The following is a 17,343-nucleotide window of genomic DNA, read 5'->3' as shown; positions in this document are numbered from 1 at the left end:
GAGAGAGTTCAAGGTCCTTCTCCAATTTATCCAGTGTGCTGTGAGGAAACAAGGGTGGAGGAAACCCGTGGTGCATCCCCAGATAGAGCCCAAGAAGGCTTCAAGATAACAGAGTTGTCCTTACCCAGCATGGCGAGGACGCCCAGGAAGCACCTGTGCTTTGGCCCGTGGGGAAGGGGCAGCCTCGAAGGCTCCCTTGGGCCTCAGTGTAGTGTGGAGAGAAGCAAAATGCTTTCCATACCTGAGAATAACACAGACCTGGGGCAGGAGCTGAGACACCCCACCTAGTTTTCTGTGGTCTAAGAATGGTGAGGGAACATGGAAGTAGGGAAAGAGAGCACATCCAGAGAGGCTTTGCAGCCAGGAAGAGAGACAATGGAACAACCACTTGGGCCAAAGTCAGAGGAGGCAGACAGGAGGTGTTACACTCCAACAGACGTGAGCACACCCTGATGAACAAGGACGAGGCACTACCCATTTCCACCCTGACACTGGGGCACTGTGTAAGGCAGGAGGTCACTTGGCAGAATGATACTAAAAAGAGAGAGAGAAATTAAGTTGTAGAATAATGAAGAAAGATGCATTTCTTGAAAAACTAATTCATAGTAGGAGACTCATGCTGGTTATACGCATTCTACAGAATTTCCAATAAATGCACACCATGAACCACTTTTTAAAAAACAATGTCATATGTATTGGACTTTGAACAAGAACTGGACATCATGGAGGAATATGAAGAAAAGAATATCATTGTTGTGTTCTGATCAATATTATGCTCATATTGGAATCACAGCTTTATCATATCTCCTTGGGGGCAGGGTAACTATTTTCCTTCATTTGTTCAAGAATGGATTGATTGAGTTATCAAGATTCTAGAAATAACTGAAGGATTATGCTGTACAGTCCAGCTTATGCTAACTGCTCAGTTGGTGGACTGACAGAGTATTGTAATAATTTCTTCTCAGTTCTTGTGATGTCACTACCAGCATCTACTTCTCATCAATTTCTATATCTCTGCCACGCCATGATGACCTGGGATAAAGTCAGTGGCTCGGGATAAAAGTTGTTAGAAATCATAGATTAGACAAACTGAAAGAGACAGCAGGAGAGCATTTACTCCAGTTCTTGCTTCCAAGCAGGTCTGCAGCTAAATCATTCAAGAGGAACGATTGTCTATTCTATTTTTAAAGATCCTGAAGGAAGGTAATCTATAATAACATGTTTTGATATATAATCTATATTTTGAGAAGGTCCTGGGTCGGGAAGATCCTCTGGAGGAGGAAATGGCAACCCACTCCAGTATTCTTGGCCTGGAGAATCCCATGGACAAAGGAGCCTGGCAAAGCTATAGTCCATGAAGTTGCAAAGAGTCAGACACGACTGAAGCGACGTAACATAACATTCCTTTTAGCAAACCTAGACCTAAACCCATCTCTAGTTTGTTCTCTTCTTAGTGAATTGCAATAAAAATATATAGTTTTGTTCTGAAATGATGTTTTGGGCTTAAATACTGGATTTTCGCTTAAAGACATTTATTCTCCTAGACATGTTGACCCTTTTAGAAAAGAAAGTTTCTGGATTAAATGAAGGCTTCTAACATTGTTCTCTCAGAGGCAGATTACTGATTGCTAAAGCGGTGATTCTACGCTGAATGATAAACTAGTAGCTGGGGTAGCTGACTCCTCCCTGAAATGCTCTCTTTTGCTCAGAGGCTGCTTGTGGGGAGACACTCTCATAGGACCATAAAGAAGAAGGAGGGAAGGAACAAGAAGTGGAACCTGAGGCAGAACAGCTCATTACTTAGCCCAGTTCCAAAGAGGGTCACTTGAAGGGAAGTGACTGTGACAGGACAAGCCAGAACAGATGTTTTTGTGGTAAAATAGCATCAAGTCCTGAAGTTTCTACACAAACCTTGAAGAGGACACTACTCTGAGACAAGTATTTAAGATGAGTTAGAAAACAGAACTCTATTCAAGCCTACTAAGAAAATCAGCAGAAGATTATTAAGTGATAAAGTAAATAAAGGTTAAAGATTAGTAGGAAATGTAGTACAATGTACTCAGGTATTTCTGGGTTTGTTTCTAATTATATGAGTGATATTGAAATAGATTCTCTTTGTATAAAAGGAAACATTAATATTATGGCTAGAACATGGAAGACATGGAAGCAACCTAACTGTCCATCGACAGAGGAATGGATAAAGATGTACTACATATATACAATGGAATATTATCCGCCATAAAAATAGAAGGAAATAATGCCATTTGCGACAACATGGATGGCCCTAGACGTTGTCATACTGAATGAAGTAAGTCAGACAAAGAAGGAGAAATATCACATAACATTCATTATATGCAGAATCTAAAAAGAAATGATACAAATGAACTTGTTTACAAGACAGAAACAGAGTCACAGACTTGGAGAACAAACTTATAGTTGCTGGGGGAAAGGATGGGAGGAAGGGCTAGGGGGTTGGGGATGGACATTGCCATACATTATTATATTTAAAGTACACACTGCTATATTTAAAATGGATAATCAACAAGGACCTACTGTATAGCATGAGGAACTCTGCTCAATGTTATGTGGCAGCCTGGATGCGGGAGAATGTATACACATATATGCATGGCTGAGTCCCTTTGCTGTCCATCTGAAACTATCACAACATGGTTAATTGGCTATACTCTAATACAAAATAAAAAAGATTTTTTTAAACAATAGAATTATGGCTAAAGTCTCCTTTAGCCACTCCTCCCCCAATTCTATTAGCTTTCCTAGGGAGCGGTCATTCCTTTGTGTTTTGGATATGACTGCTTTTCTGACCAGTACAACCCCTTCATCTTGGGGCAGAGGCAGATGACGAAACAAATGGTGGGGGACAGTCAGTATTCCCTCTGTTCTTAGACATTCGAAGGTTCAAAAGAGTGTCACTGACAGCTTCCAGTTCAACCAAATCATGATGCAATTAAAAAAAGAATCTATTTATTTTGACACATAGGCTTTCATTTTAAAATTTACACTATCATGGCCAACTTGTTCTTTTTTAAACTGTACAGAAATTTTAAAATTTCTTTGAGCCTTTTCAAAAACAATAGAGAGAAGACATATCAAGCCCAACTAATCTATCACCATTAACTTGGCAGGTTTTCATTCCACTTCCTGTGTGACCAGTCATCTCCTCTCATTTCTGGAATACTGTAATAATTTCAAAGCAGTCTCCATATATCCCTATTCCCTCCTCACCTCATATTTCCTCTCTCAACTCCTTCCTTACAATTCATCCAAACATTGTTATAAAATTTCACTGTCATTGTCATTTCGTGAATCTTCACAGGCTTCCCACTGCCTGCAGAATAAAGTCCCAATTCCCTTCAGGTTGGCATTCCACACTCAGATCTCAATATGGGACCTTAGTTATCCACACTTAATACTACACATTACTCAAACTCTATTACAATCACTGTCCCCGAATATTCAATGGACTATGACTATCTCATGCAGAAGGAAATGGCAACTCACTCCAGTATTCTTGCCTGGGAAATGCAGTGGACAGAGGAGCCTGGTGGGCTACAGTCCATGGGACTGCAAAAGAGTTAGACACGACTTAGTGACTAAACAAGCTACCAAGATAAGTTCTAAGGGATCCAGCTGTCTCACGCACATTAGGGTGATGAAGAGGGGAGAGATGGCTTCCCTGGTGGTTCAGTGGTAAAGAATCTGCGTGCAATGTAGAGGATTTGGATTTGATCCCTCAGTCAGGAAGATCTCCTGGAGGAGGGCATGACAACCCACTCCAGTATTCTTGCCTGGAGAATCTCATGGACAGTGGAGCCTGGTGGGCTACAGTCCATAGAGTAGATGGGACAAAGAGTCAGACATGACTGAAGCGACTTGGTAGGCACACATGACTATCTCAACATCATTACCCCAGCTCTTAGCCTATCTGAATTCATTCCCCTTCATTTACCTGAATTCAATCTGTACTGGAGTTACAATTTCTTTCCTTTCCTTTTTTTTTTTTTTGCTGCACTGCACAGCTTGTTGGATCTTAATTCCCTGAACAGGGATTCAACCCAGGTCTACTGCTTTAGAAGTGTAGAGTCTTAACCACTAGGCCACCAGGAAAGTCCCTTGGAGTTACAATTTGATAATACATTTCAATAACCATGACATGTTCAAATCTTTGGATTTCGTAATCCCACTCCTAAGAAATTATTTTAATAAACAGAAATAGAGGAAGGGTTAAATTAATTATGATACATATACTTAATAAACTATACATAGTTAAAATCATTATTAGAAGCAGTATACAGCTTATGAAAATGCTGATGATAAATAGAAAAAGTAAAGTATAAAATTGTGATTAAATCTGGAAACCTGGAAAGGGAACCAGAGAAAGAGAATTTGTGGGGTGGTGGGATGGCCAAAGGGTAGATGATTCTTTTTCTTTTATTTGAATTCCCTCATGGCAATTTTAACGCTGTTCTTACATCTAATTGTCTTAAAGAATGATCTAGAGTCCAGATTCAAGATCAGACCCATGAGTTGAATCTTTCCCTTCTTAATAGTCTCTAAAATGATAGTAAAGAAATTTAAAACAAAAAAAGGTAGTAAAGGACTTCCCTGGCAATCTAGTGGTTAAGACTCTGTGCTTCCAATGCAGGAGTGTGGGTTCGAACCCTGGTTGGGGAACTAAGGTCCCATGCCACACCATGTGAACAAAGGAGAAAAAGGTATTAAAAGTACAACAATAAAGCCAATGAAGGCTAGAGCAGCTCTGTAATTTGGGATTAAGTTCATTTTGAATAACAGAAAAATCTAAAATAATAGTGTCTTAAATAAGATCGTTTATTTCTCTATTATGTTCCAGAAGGCCAGAAGTGGTCAGCCTAGTATTAGGGACCTCAGACTCCTTATCTTTTGCTCATCCTTGTTTCTATTCCCAAGATCACCTTAGGGTCCAAAATGACTGCTTGAATTATAGCCAGTAAATATTTAACAACACTGCCAACAGGAAGATGGAAAGGATGAAGAAGGATGTGCCTTCATTTTAAGGATGCTTCTTAGTGAAAGAACACTTTCATTTATATCCCTTTGACCAAAATTTATTCCAGGGCTGTAGCTAGCTGTGGGAAGAATGACAGATGTAAACTTTATTCTGGGTGGCCACATATCCACTTAAAAATTGGGAGTTCTATTACTAAGGAAGAGGATACTGGGGGACAGCTACTATTCTACTATAGGAGTCATTAACAAATAAGAAATTGCCTTATCTTTCTGGAAGACAAAAAGCAACTGGAGAAATGTTACTGATTGATGAAGCAAAGCAAAGGAGGATGTAGCAGGAATATGCCCTAGGGAATACAGATGAGGAAGAAGTCAGTAAGTCCTGAAGAGGTCTGAGATTCAGAAATAACTGGAACATTGCTGAGAAAAAGAAAATACAGGCAGTTATAAATAAGCTAAATCCTCTTCTTTAACACTGGGGAGCCAGAATATATTGTCGGAAGTTAGCAAGTTATTGTTTCAATTAGAAATAGTTTTAGGTGCAAGTAATGAAACTGTCTAATATTAGTCTAAGGTCTTGCTATTCAAAAAGTGATCAAGAGATCAAGATGGTGGAGTAAGAGGATGTAAAGCTCACCTCTCCACACAAACGCATAAACAATACATCTACATTTGGAACAGTTATCACTGATGACTAACTGGAAACTGGCGGGAGTTCCCCTGTACAACCAAGACTGTAAGAAAGATACACGGGTAGTCAGGTAGGAATGGACGAATTGTGATCAAGTCTGGATCTGTGCCCCTAGGAGGGGACTCACAGGAGAAAGGAGATTGGATGGGCTGACACCTGCCCAGGTGAGTCAAGCCACAGACTGGGAATCCCAGTCTGGAGGTCCTACTTGAAGGAAACAAGTCCCTTTGGCTTGCTGGAGGACCACTGGATGGACAGAAATTCTGGAGAAGCCTGGACTTTGCTCATGAGGAGCACATACGCACTCCGCCAGCCCCGAAGGCAGGGGAGCAAGAGGTTTGCCCTAGTGGCTGTGGTGTTTTCCATGACCACCTCCCCAGATGGCCCAGCATGTGCCTAGCAAACACTCTGGCTCTACTTGCTCCATGCCACGGTGAGGCGCTTACTCTGGGGTTCCCATATTCAGGGAACATATCTGACTACGGGCTCTGTCTACTAAGGGCTCTGCCTGTCTAAGGCCCAGGCAGCACACTGGACCTCTGTATGGGCATGGGCCCCCCTTGCTTCAGTACTCCCTTCCTCTAGGGCGAAGGTCCTGAAACAGGGAGAGGGGGAAAGCCCACACTTAAAGGAAACAGAGCTAGCTCAAGTCCAACCCTCAGGGCTTCTGCTCCAACAGTCTGGGCTCAGATCCTGTCCCTGAGAGGGCAGTGATGACCAGTGAGCAGAGAGAAAGTCCAACCTCATGTCCAGTGCCAGCTCAAGCAGAAGGGAGTGGTGTGTGATATATTCCCTACTGAAAGGGAAAATCTTGCACCCTAGGATACTCTACCCAGCAAGATTATCATTTAGAGGAGATGGAGAGATAAAGAACTCAGATAAGCAAAAATTAAAAGAATTCATCAATATCAAGCCTACTCTAAAAGGGTCTTCTCCAAATGGAAAAGAAGAAAGAATCTATAAAAAGGAAAATTCCACTAGGAAAGGCAAATACATAGTAAGGATTGAAGACAATTTAAATAAGCCAGTATGTGGATTAAAAGACAAAAAAATTTAAAAGCAACTTTAACTACAATAAACAATTAAGGGAAACATATGAAGATGTAAAACATGATATCAAAAACACAAAATGTAGGTTTTTTAGAATGTGTTTGATCTTAAGTGACTACCAGTTTAAAACAAGTATATATAATAATGGGTCAACATAGATGAACCTCATGGTAACCATGAAACAAAAACCTACAATAGATATAGGAAAACAAACAAACAAAAATACTACTAAAGAAAATCATCAAACCACAAGAGAACAAAAGAAGTAAACAGATAAGAACTACAAAAACAAGCAGAAAACAAGTAATAAAATGGCAATTTCTTTAAATGTCAATGAGCTAAATGCTCTGATCAAAAGACACAGGGTGGCTGGTTGGATTAAGACAAAAAATCATGTCAGACAAAATGGGCTTTAAAACAGAGGCTATAGCAAAAGACAAAGAAAGGAATTATATAATAATAAAAGAATCAATATAAATTGAGGATATTATATTCATTAATAGATATATACTCAATACAGGAACAACTAAATATATAAAGCATATACTAACAGATAACGGGAGAAATTGAAAATAATACAATAATAGCAGGAGACATTTATACCCCATTGACATTAATGGACAAATCATCCAGACAGAAAATTAATAAGGCAACAGAGATCCTAAACAACACAACAGACCACAATTTATATGTACAGAACAGTATATATATTAAAAAAAAAACAGAATACACATTTTTTTTCAAGCCCACCTGGAATGTGCTCCAGGATAGACCACATATTAGGTCACAAAACAAGTCTCAATGAATTTAAGAGGCTAGAAATTATACAAAGCATCTTTTTCAACCACAACAGTATGAAACTAGAAGTCAACCACAACAAGAAAAATGGGAATAGAACAAACACAAGGAGACGAAACAATATTAACAATACGCTACTAAAACCCAATGAGTCAGTGATGATACCAAAGGGAAAATCAGAAAATACCTTTAGAGAAATAAAGATGAAAATACAACTTTCCAAAATTTATGAGATACAGCAAAAGCAGCTCTAAGAGAGAAAATATTTGCAAACGACATGGCCATGTCATTTTGGTTGATATCCAAAAATACATAAACAGCTCATACAACTTGATATCAAAGAAACAAACAATCCAATAAAAAGTGGACAGAAAATCCAAATAGACATTTTTTTTCAGAGAAGATATACAGATGGCTAACAAGCACAAGAAAAGATACTCAACATTGCTAATTATCAGAGAAATGAAAATGAAATCAAAATAACAATGAGGTATCACCTCACACTTGTCAGAATGGTTTTCATCAAAAAGTGTACAAATAACAAATGTTGGAGAGAATGTGGAGAAAAGGGAACTCTTGTACACTGTTTTTGGGAATGTAAATTGGTGCAGCCACTATGGAAAATAGTATGGTGGTTCCTCAAAAATCTTAAAATAGAACTACCTTATGATCCAACAACGCCATTCCTGGGCACATGTCCAGAAAAAATGAAAACACAAATTTGAAAAGATACATGCACCTCCATGTTGACAGCAATGCTATTTATAATAGCCAAGATATGGAAGCAACCCAAATACCCATCAATAAATATTTGACTTAAGAGTATGTATACATGGACTATTAGTCAGCCATAAAAAGAATAAAATATTGCCATTTGCAGCAACATGAATGGACATGGAGAATATTATATTTAGTGAAATAAGTCAGCCGAAGTCAAATACCATGATATCAGTTAAATGTGAAATCTAAAAAAATAATCTAAGTGAATCTACATACAAAACAGAAACAGATTCACAGACATAGGAAACAAGCTTACGGTTACCCTGGAGTAGGAAATGGCAACCCACTCCAGGATTCTTGCCTGAAGAATTCCATGGACAGAGGAGCCTCGTGGGCTACATACAGTCCATGGGGTCACTAAGAGTCAGACATGACTGACTGACTGAGCACAGTATGGTTACCAAAAAGGAAAGGGGGAAAAGGGATAAGGAATATGGCATTAACAGGTACACACTACTATATGTAAAAGAGATAAGCAACAAGGATTTACTGTATAGCACAAAGAACTATATTCAATATAGGATTAAACTACAATGGAAAATCCACCATTTCCCTGGATCCTTAACAAGTATTAAATCGTATATCATGGGATACTGGTCCACTATCAATAAGCTCTGTTATCCAACTTTATTCAGTGTCCTTTGATTTAGCAACCTCAGAGTCTGTTTCCCAGGAAACTCAATCTATGGTCCATATGCTTTCCTGGTTCCCAAGGTTACCTGTCAGCTAACTCCTACAGCAACTTTGGTATATAGTCCTTTTCTCCCTCAGCAGGTCTCCCACTTTCCCTGCTAGATTATGCTGTGACCTAGTTATTGGTTCTATGGTCAGGAGACAAAATGGGAATAAATCCAATGAAAAGCATGAATTGTCCTGCAAGACAGAACCCCTAGAATCATCTTCAGGAAAAGGAAGGGAAATGAAGCAACTGACAAAGTATTAATATTAATCTCCAAAATATATATGCAGCTCAGGCAGCTCAATATCAGAAAAACAAACAACCCAATCAAAAAATGGGCAGAAGACCTAAACAGACATTTCTCCAAAGCATACTGATGGCTAATAAACACATGAAAAAATGTTCAACATCACTGACTATTAGAGAAATGCAAATCAATACTGCAATGATGTATCACCTCATATCAGTCAGAATGGCTATCATCAAAAAATCTACAAACAATAAATGCTGGAGAGGATGTGGAGAAAAGGGAACCCTCTTGCACTGTTGGTGGGAATGTAAACTGATACAGCTGCTATGGAGAACAGTATGAAGATCTCTTTAAAAACTAGGAATAAAACTACCATATGACCCAGTAATTCCACTTCTAGGTATATGCCCTATATGTACGTATGTGCTGGGTCGCTTCAGTCATGTCCAACTCTTTGCCATCCATAGACTGTAGCCCACCAGGCTCCTCTGTCCATGGGATTCTCCAGGCAAGATTACTGGAGTGGACTGCTATGTCCTCCTCCAGGGGATCTTCCTGACCCAGGGATTGAACCTGAATCTCTTGGGTCTCCTGCATTGGCAGGTGGGTTCTGTACCACTAGAGCCACCTGGAAAGCCTGTATATACCCTAAGAAAATGACAATTCTAAAAGACATATGTACCCCAATGTTCACTGCAGCCCTATTTACAATAGCCAGGACATGGAAGCAACCTAGATGTCCATCGACAGATGAATGGATGAAGTCGTGGTACATGTATACAATGGAATATTACTTAGCCAAAAAAAGAAATGAATTTGAATCAGTTTAAGTGAGGTGGGGAAACAGTGGAAACAGTGTCAGACTTTATTTTGGGGGGCTCCAAAATCACTGCAGATGGTGATTGCAGCCATGAAATTAAAAGATGCTTACTCCTTGGAAGAAAAGTTATGACCAACCTAGACAGCACATTCAAAAACAGAGATATTACTTTGCCGACTAAGGTCCGTCTAGTCAAGGCTATGGTTTTTCCAGTAGTCATGTATGGATGTGAGTTGGACTGTGAAGAGGGCTGAGCACCAAAGAATTGATGCTTTTGAACTGTGGTGTTGGAGAAGACTCTTGAGAGTCCCTTGGACTGCAAGGAGATCCAACCAGTCCATTCTGAAGGAGATCAGCCCTGGGATTTCTTTGGAAGGAATGATGCTAAAGCTGAAACTCCAGTACTTTGGCCACCTCATGCGAAGAGTTGACTCATTGGAAAAGACTCTGATGCTGGGGGGGGATTGGGGGCAGGAGGAGAAGGGGACGACAGAGGATGAGATGGCTGGATGGCATCACTGACTCGATGGACGTGAGTCTGAGTGAACTCCGGGAGTTGGTGATGGACAGGGAGGCCTGGCATGCTGCGATTAATGGGGTCGCAAAGAGTCAGACATGACTGAGCGACTGAACTGAACTGAACGGAAGTGAGGTGGATGAACCTAGAGCCTCTTATACAGAGTGAAGTAAGTCAGAAAGAGAAAAACAAATACTGTATATTAATGCATATGGAATCTAGGGGGCTTCCCTGTGGCTTAGTGGTAAAGAGTCCACCTGCAATGCAGGAGTCACAGGAGACATGGGTTCCAATCCCTGAATCAGGAAGAGCCTCTGTAGAAGGCCGTGGCAACCCACTCCAGTATTCTTTTTTTTCTTTTTTGCCTTTTTAAGTTTTTATGTTTACATTTTTATATTAGAAAGAAAAGCATAACTACCACAAATTATAAATGACTGAAGCAGGACTAGAATAATGAATGAATCACTTCAGCCTGGAAAGCAGATACTGTCAATAATATTAATATTATAATACAATCTAATTCAAGTATTTTACTTTTTTTCCCCTTGTAAATGTGATATCCTAGCACATGGTAAAGATAATGTAGTATGAGCATAAAGTGGAGCCTTCTCCACAAAGATGACAAGTTATCCTCTCCAGTCATAAGTGGGCTGTACGTTCTGATCTTTCTTCTGCCATCCATACGCTTGAAGGAGAGGGTGGGGCTGGGGCAAATCCAGGGATCCTTGCACATGGGAGATACTTTGGGGTCCCCTTGGGAGAGTGCCATGTGATCCAGACCACTCTACCCAGGCTTTTGGCAAAAAACCAGTCCACCCTCCTGAACTAGTTGCGTTCCTTGCCCCTCCTACGACTGCCAGGGTTTTCTGAGCAGCTTTCAATTTAAAATAAATTAAAATTAAAAAAAAAAAAAGAAAGAAAGGGAGGGCAGGGGAATGCTAGCCTTTAAGAGAGAGGAGTAGGCTACTTCTGGAAGCTCAGAGGATTCAGAAGAATTTTTAATGCTTTGACCCAGAGGATCTTGAATTCATATATAGACTCATTGATATAAACTCTCATCCCAAATCTCAGGGTACCACTTCTTCCCAGTCAGGCTCCTGACCTTGGTATAACAGAACTGACATGAAAGAAACCCCAGTTTTCTTTGGATTCTGCTACTTACAAGTCCTGGTTCTGTTCCTCAGTCTATTTGGCCTCCAAATGATTAGTGCCTCTTTACATGCTGGCAAGGAGGGTCTCTGGTTTCACACTTCAATGTATATAGGTGATTAATGACCCTCAGCCTTTCATCATCTTTCTAAAATGCATTAATAGACTGGAGAAATAGTCATTCAATTTCGAAGTCAATTACATCCCTTGGAACTCTCAGAGAACCCTCCAGAGCATCCCCTTCCACTGGTCGTCCGTCCCAGTTACCCACAGGCAGAGTTTTCACAATTATACCACTTGGCAAGGGTCAACATCTACACCAGTGATCAAGTCTTCATTGCAAGCTAGTTGTTGGGTGAAACAGCTCCCAAATCCCATTTCAGTCTGCTTTTCTGAGTATCTCCCGGAACCAACTGTTACTTGATTAACTGTCATTTTGTCAATTAGGATCCCTGGGAAACAGACACTGAGACTCTGAGATTTACATGCAGGAAGTTTATCTGGTAGTGTTACAGGGATAGTGTTGCCAGATAAAATACAGGATGCCCAGTTAAGTTTGAATTTCAGATAAACAATAAACAATGCAATGTTGGGGACATGCTTATTTTAAATATTGGGCTTCCCTTGTGGCGCAGACGGTAAAGAACCCACCTGCAGTGCAGAAGACTTGGGTTTGATCCCTGGGTTGGAAAGAAGGGAATGGCAACCCACTCCAGTATTCTTGCCTGGAGAATTCCATGGACAGAGGAGCCTGGTGAGCTACAGTCCATGGGGTCAGAGTCAGACACGACTGAGCAACTTTCACTTTCACTTCATTATACTAAATATTATTTTTGTTTATCTGAAATTTAAACTTACCTGGGTGTTCTGCATTTACATTTGCTAAATCTGGCAACTCTATGTAGGGAACAACACCTATGAGAGGTGAGGAAAGCAGGCTTGTGAAGCAGGAGAAGTTGAACTATGAAGCAAGAGAGGCTTCAGCTGACTCTACAGGGATGTCTAGAGATCAGAGATTCCCGTGAGGGCTCTCTGCCTTGAGGAAAAGGGATAGGACTTCTATTTCTGCATCTCAACCAGCCATTGATGCAGGCTACCCCTTGGAAGGAGGCATGACTTTGCATGAGGTGGCTCTCTTTGACTGAAGGCAATTCCCAGAGAGGTTCCTGGGAGTTCAGTCCTGAAGGGGGGATCTGAATGTAACCATTGCATCAGTATGCCTATTAATCAGAATCTGCATTTAATAAGACCTCCAGGTGATATTATGCATATTAAAGTTCAAGAAGCACTGGAACTTCCCTGGCGACCCAGTGGTTAAGACTCCCTGCTTCCAATGCAGGGAGCATGGGTTCACTGGATCTCTGGTTGGGAAACTAAGATCCCACATGCACCAGGGCATGGTCAAAAGATAAAGTTCAAGAAGCATTGCTTTAAGTTCTCAAACTTCTGTGTGTATTAAGTTCAGCTAGAAGGCTTGTTAAACCACAGCTTGCTGGGCCCCATTCCTGCAATTTCTGATTCTGTATGTCTGGTGTGAAGCGAAAGTGTTAGTCACTCAGTCGCTTCTGACTCTTGGCAACCCCATGGACTGTAGCCCGCCAGGCTCCTCTGTCCATGGGATTTCCCAGACAAGAATACTGGAGTGAGTTGCCATTTCCTTCTCCAGGGGACCTTCTTGACCCAGAAATCAAACCCGGGTCTCCTGCATTGCAGGAAGATTCTTTACCATCTGAGCTACGAGGGAAGTCACTCGCTCAAATAGGCACAGGTGATAGATCAGGTGCGTTGCCTAAGCAGATACATGGACATCCAGGACACCAAAATGCCTGTCACTGCTTCTCGCAGGCATCCCTCAAAACACAGTTTACTAGAGATCCTCTACGCATTTCCCATTTCACCTGGCTTGCTATGAGTAGCGGAGGAAGTTTCATTGCCATGAACAGAGTACACAATCAGGTCCATGCTTCTCTTCTGCTATGGTGCTCAAGAGACCACAGGTGTGCTTTCTTGAGTGAGCAACAAAGGAGTTCGAACAAATGGAGTTCAAGAACACACAGTTCAGAATTTATGTAACCTAGGTATGCACCTAATGAAAGACTTCCCTGGTGGCTTAGATGGTAAAGCGTCACTCTTGGTTCATATTGTAACAGGAGAAAAAAACCTGAAAACCACTGTTGCAGAGACAGAATTTATAAATAGACCGGATAAGATTGAGGATTATTAAGTACCCTCTTAACTTTCGGGAAAAATCATGACTCTCACAAAATAACCACATGCTGGACAAGATGTTTATTTAAACATTTGTTTGAGTACATATGAGGCAGAGTGAATGGAATTACAGAATTATCCTGCTTATAAATTCATTGTTCTATTATTTAGGCTGCATTGTCAACTTTAAAAAATAATTTTTACCTTTATTTAAAAAAATAAGTATCTTCTTAAGCCTTTTGGGAACAAACAGATATTCAAATATAGTTAATCAGAACAGTGGACATTTGTAATTTGCTTCTCCAGAACAATAATAATTCCTTTTCCAAGTCACAGCCAGGGTACTGCATACAGCTGCATAGGTTATGCATCACAGAACTCCAAGGTGGTGCCAGCACATTGCAGATGGTGTGAGAGGTAACCCTTGGAGTTGTGTAGTGCGCAACCTGCACAACACTGGCAGTGGACCTGACCACAGCCTCATTTTCCTTTGTGATTCACTGCTCACCCTGTCACAGTCAACATGATCTGACAGAATACCACCCTACAGTTAGAGCACATGACGGGCCTAATAATCCCATTCGCCTGGCCCCTGGGTCAATGGTAGGCACATGAACTAAACCTAAACTCATCCAATCAGGGTGGATCTCAGAAATTTTTAATGGGAATGTACTTCATTATAATATAATTTTCCAAACGAAAACCTTGTCTTTTTTTTCACACTAATAATAGTTAATGAAGACAGCAACTATCAATTAAATGTGTCAAAATGAAGGACTTCCTTTTTTTCCTAAGCAAGGCTGATGGTGTATCTTCATTAACATAGTCACTATGTTTGGTCTTGTTTGGTCTCTTGTTTGGTCTCTCTTGTGCCCAGTTGACACCACTGAAACTGGATTTCAAAGGTTTTTTTTAGAAAAAAAGGTTTTATCTGACAAAATGAGACTAAACTGGCATTGCCATAATCCCTTGGAGAAGGCAATGGCACCCCATTCCAGTACTCTTGCCTGGAAAACCCCATGGACAGAAGAGCCTGGTGGGCTGCAGTCTATGGGATCGCTAGGAGCCAGACACGACTGAACGACTTCACTTTCACTTTTCACTTTCATGCATTGGAGAAGGAAATGGCAACCCACTCCAGTGTTCTTGCCTGGAGAATCCCAGGGATGGGGGAGCCTGGTGGGCTGCTATCTATGGGGTCACACAGAGTCGGACACGACTGAAGTGACTTAGCAGCACCAGCATCAGCCATAATTTCTAAGGAACCACTCAAGGCTAGAACAAATGGACCTAAATGTATTGAAGGTAGTGAGTTTCCATCACTGCAGGTGATCAAATCCAGGCTGAGTGACTGTTTAAAGCACGTAGTAGAGGGGATTCAAACATCCACTGGGGGCCAAGGTGATGTCTTCAATGCGGTCTTTTAAATAGTAAAGATATTCAAACATATGCACACAAACAGAAACATGATATTCTAAGAATTAAATAGATTCTATCTATCTGCCTCCAAAAATCTTTGGAAGCAGCAGAGTGTGAAGATGCTTTCCTTTGCAGGGTATCATTCAATAGAATGGTGAAGCCAGTATGTCAAGATTATGAACCAGATTCCTGGGTGGTTTTCTTCACAATTTTGTTGAAACAGTCTACTTCTTTGTGCATTGTGTTATTTTTATGTTACTAATTTTAAATTTTATGAAGCTTCCTCCCATATATTTTCCCTATGTAGCCATCTAAAAAGAACATACACAACACAGTGACCAATTTTTTGTCATTTATGTCTTTTGCTTCACCAATTTATTTACAGATTTATGGTTCATTGACTTTCATAGTTTGAAAATAAATGTTAAATCAATACTTCATATAAATTTATTATAGTTTTACTCTAAATTATTTTGCAATAGATTGTTTGACCAATGTGGCTTAAAATTCGGTTGTTTATAAATGAAAACATTAAGCAAGTTGAAGGCATAAAATCAGCTAGCACTCTAATATAGCAGCTTGTGAGTGAGAAACTATATAGCATTTTTATGTAACATATGGGAAAACTGTGCAGCATGGGGTTTTTGAGTATTAATTCTACAGTTGTACTAAATCTAACATGACAGTCTCTATCTACAATCCAGCCAGATTTAAAGTGCTAAGTTTTCATTGATGCTCTGAATGCTGAATTATCTAAGTGGTGCTGTTCAAGAAAGTCCATCTTCATAAAGCAAGTTTAGACTCCTTAGCATCCTCACATGGAAATCATCTTAAGTACTAGGTATTCCAAAATGTAGTTTTCTTTCAAATTCAGGAGTCCTTCCAAAACTACTCTACTATTTTGAGCAATTATCTTTTAAGTAGAAGAAAATATCTATCAGTGTAAAAAAGAAAAAAATTTAAAATTTTGATCATCCCATTTTTCAGGGCTTAACTTTTCTCTTTTTAAAAATTTTACTATTATTATCATTTTTTTACTTTACAATATTGTATTGGTTTTGCCATACATCAACATGAATCCGCCCCGGGTGTACACGTGTTCGCATCTCATCCTCTGTCATCCCCTTCTCCTCCTGCCCCCAATCCCTCCCAGCATCAGTCTTTTCCAATGAGTCAACTCTTTGCATGAGGTGGCCAAAGTACTGGAGTTTCAGCTTTAGCATCATTCCTTCCAAAGCAATCCCAGGGCTGATCTTCAGAATGGACTGGTTGGATCTCTTGCAGTCCAAGGAACTCTCAAGAGTCTTCTCCAACATCACACTTCAAAAGCATCAATTCTTCAGTGCTCAGCTTTCTTCACAGTCCAACTCTCACATCCATACATGACCACTGGAAAAACCATAGCCTTGACTAGATGGACCTTTGTTGCCAAAGTAATGTCTCGGCAAATATAAATCAAAACCACAAGAAGATACACTTCACATTCACTAGGACAGCTATAACAGAAAAGATAATAAGTGTTGGAGACGTGTAGGGAAACTGGAACCCTAATACATTGCTGGTGGGAATGTAAAATGGTACATTTGCTTTGAAAACACTCTGGCGGTTCCTCAAAAATGTTAAATGTATAGTTACCATGTGTACTAACTCGCTTCAGTCATGTCTGACTCTTTGCAATCCCATGGACCGTAGCCTGCCCAGCTTCTCTGTCCATGGGATTCTCCAGGCAAGAAGAGTGAAGTGGGCTGCCATGCTCTCTTCCAGGGGATCTTCTGACCCAGGGATTGAACGTGCGTCTCTTACTTCTCCTGCACTGGCAGGCGGGTTCTATATCTCTAGCGCCACCTGGGAAGCCCCAGTAGTCACCATCCGATCCATCAATTCTACTTCTAGCCATATTTCCAAGAGAAATGAAAACATGTCCACACAAAAACTTAAAAACAAATGTTCATAGCAGCATTATTCATAGTACCCA

Source organism: Capra hircus, chromosome 19, assembly GCF_001704415.2.
Source record: "Capra hircus breed San Clemente chromosome 19, ASM170441v1, whole genome shotgun sequence".
Lineage (NCBI taxonomy): Eukaryota > Metazoa > Chordata > Mammalia > Artiodactyla > Bovidae > Capra > Capra hircus.
Note: the sequence above shows the minus strand (reverse complement) of the source record.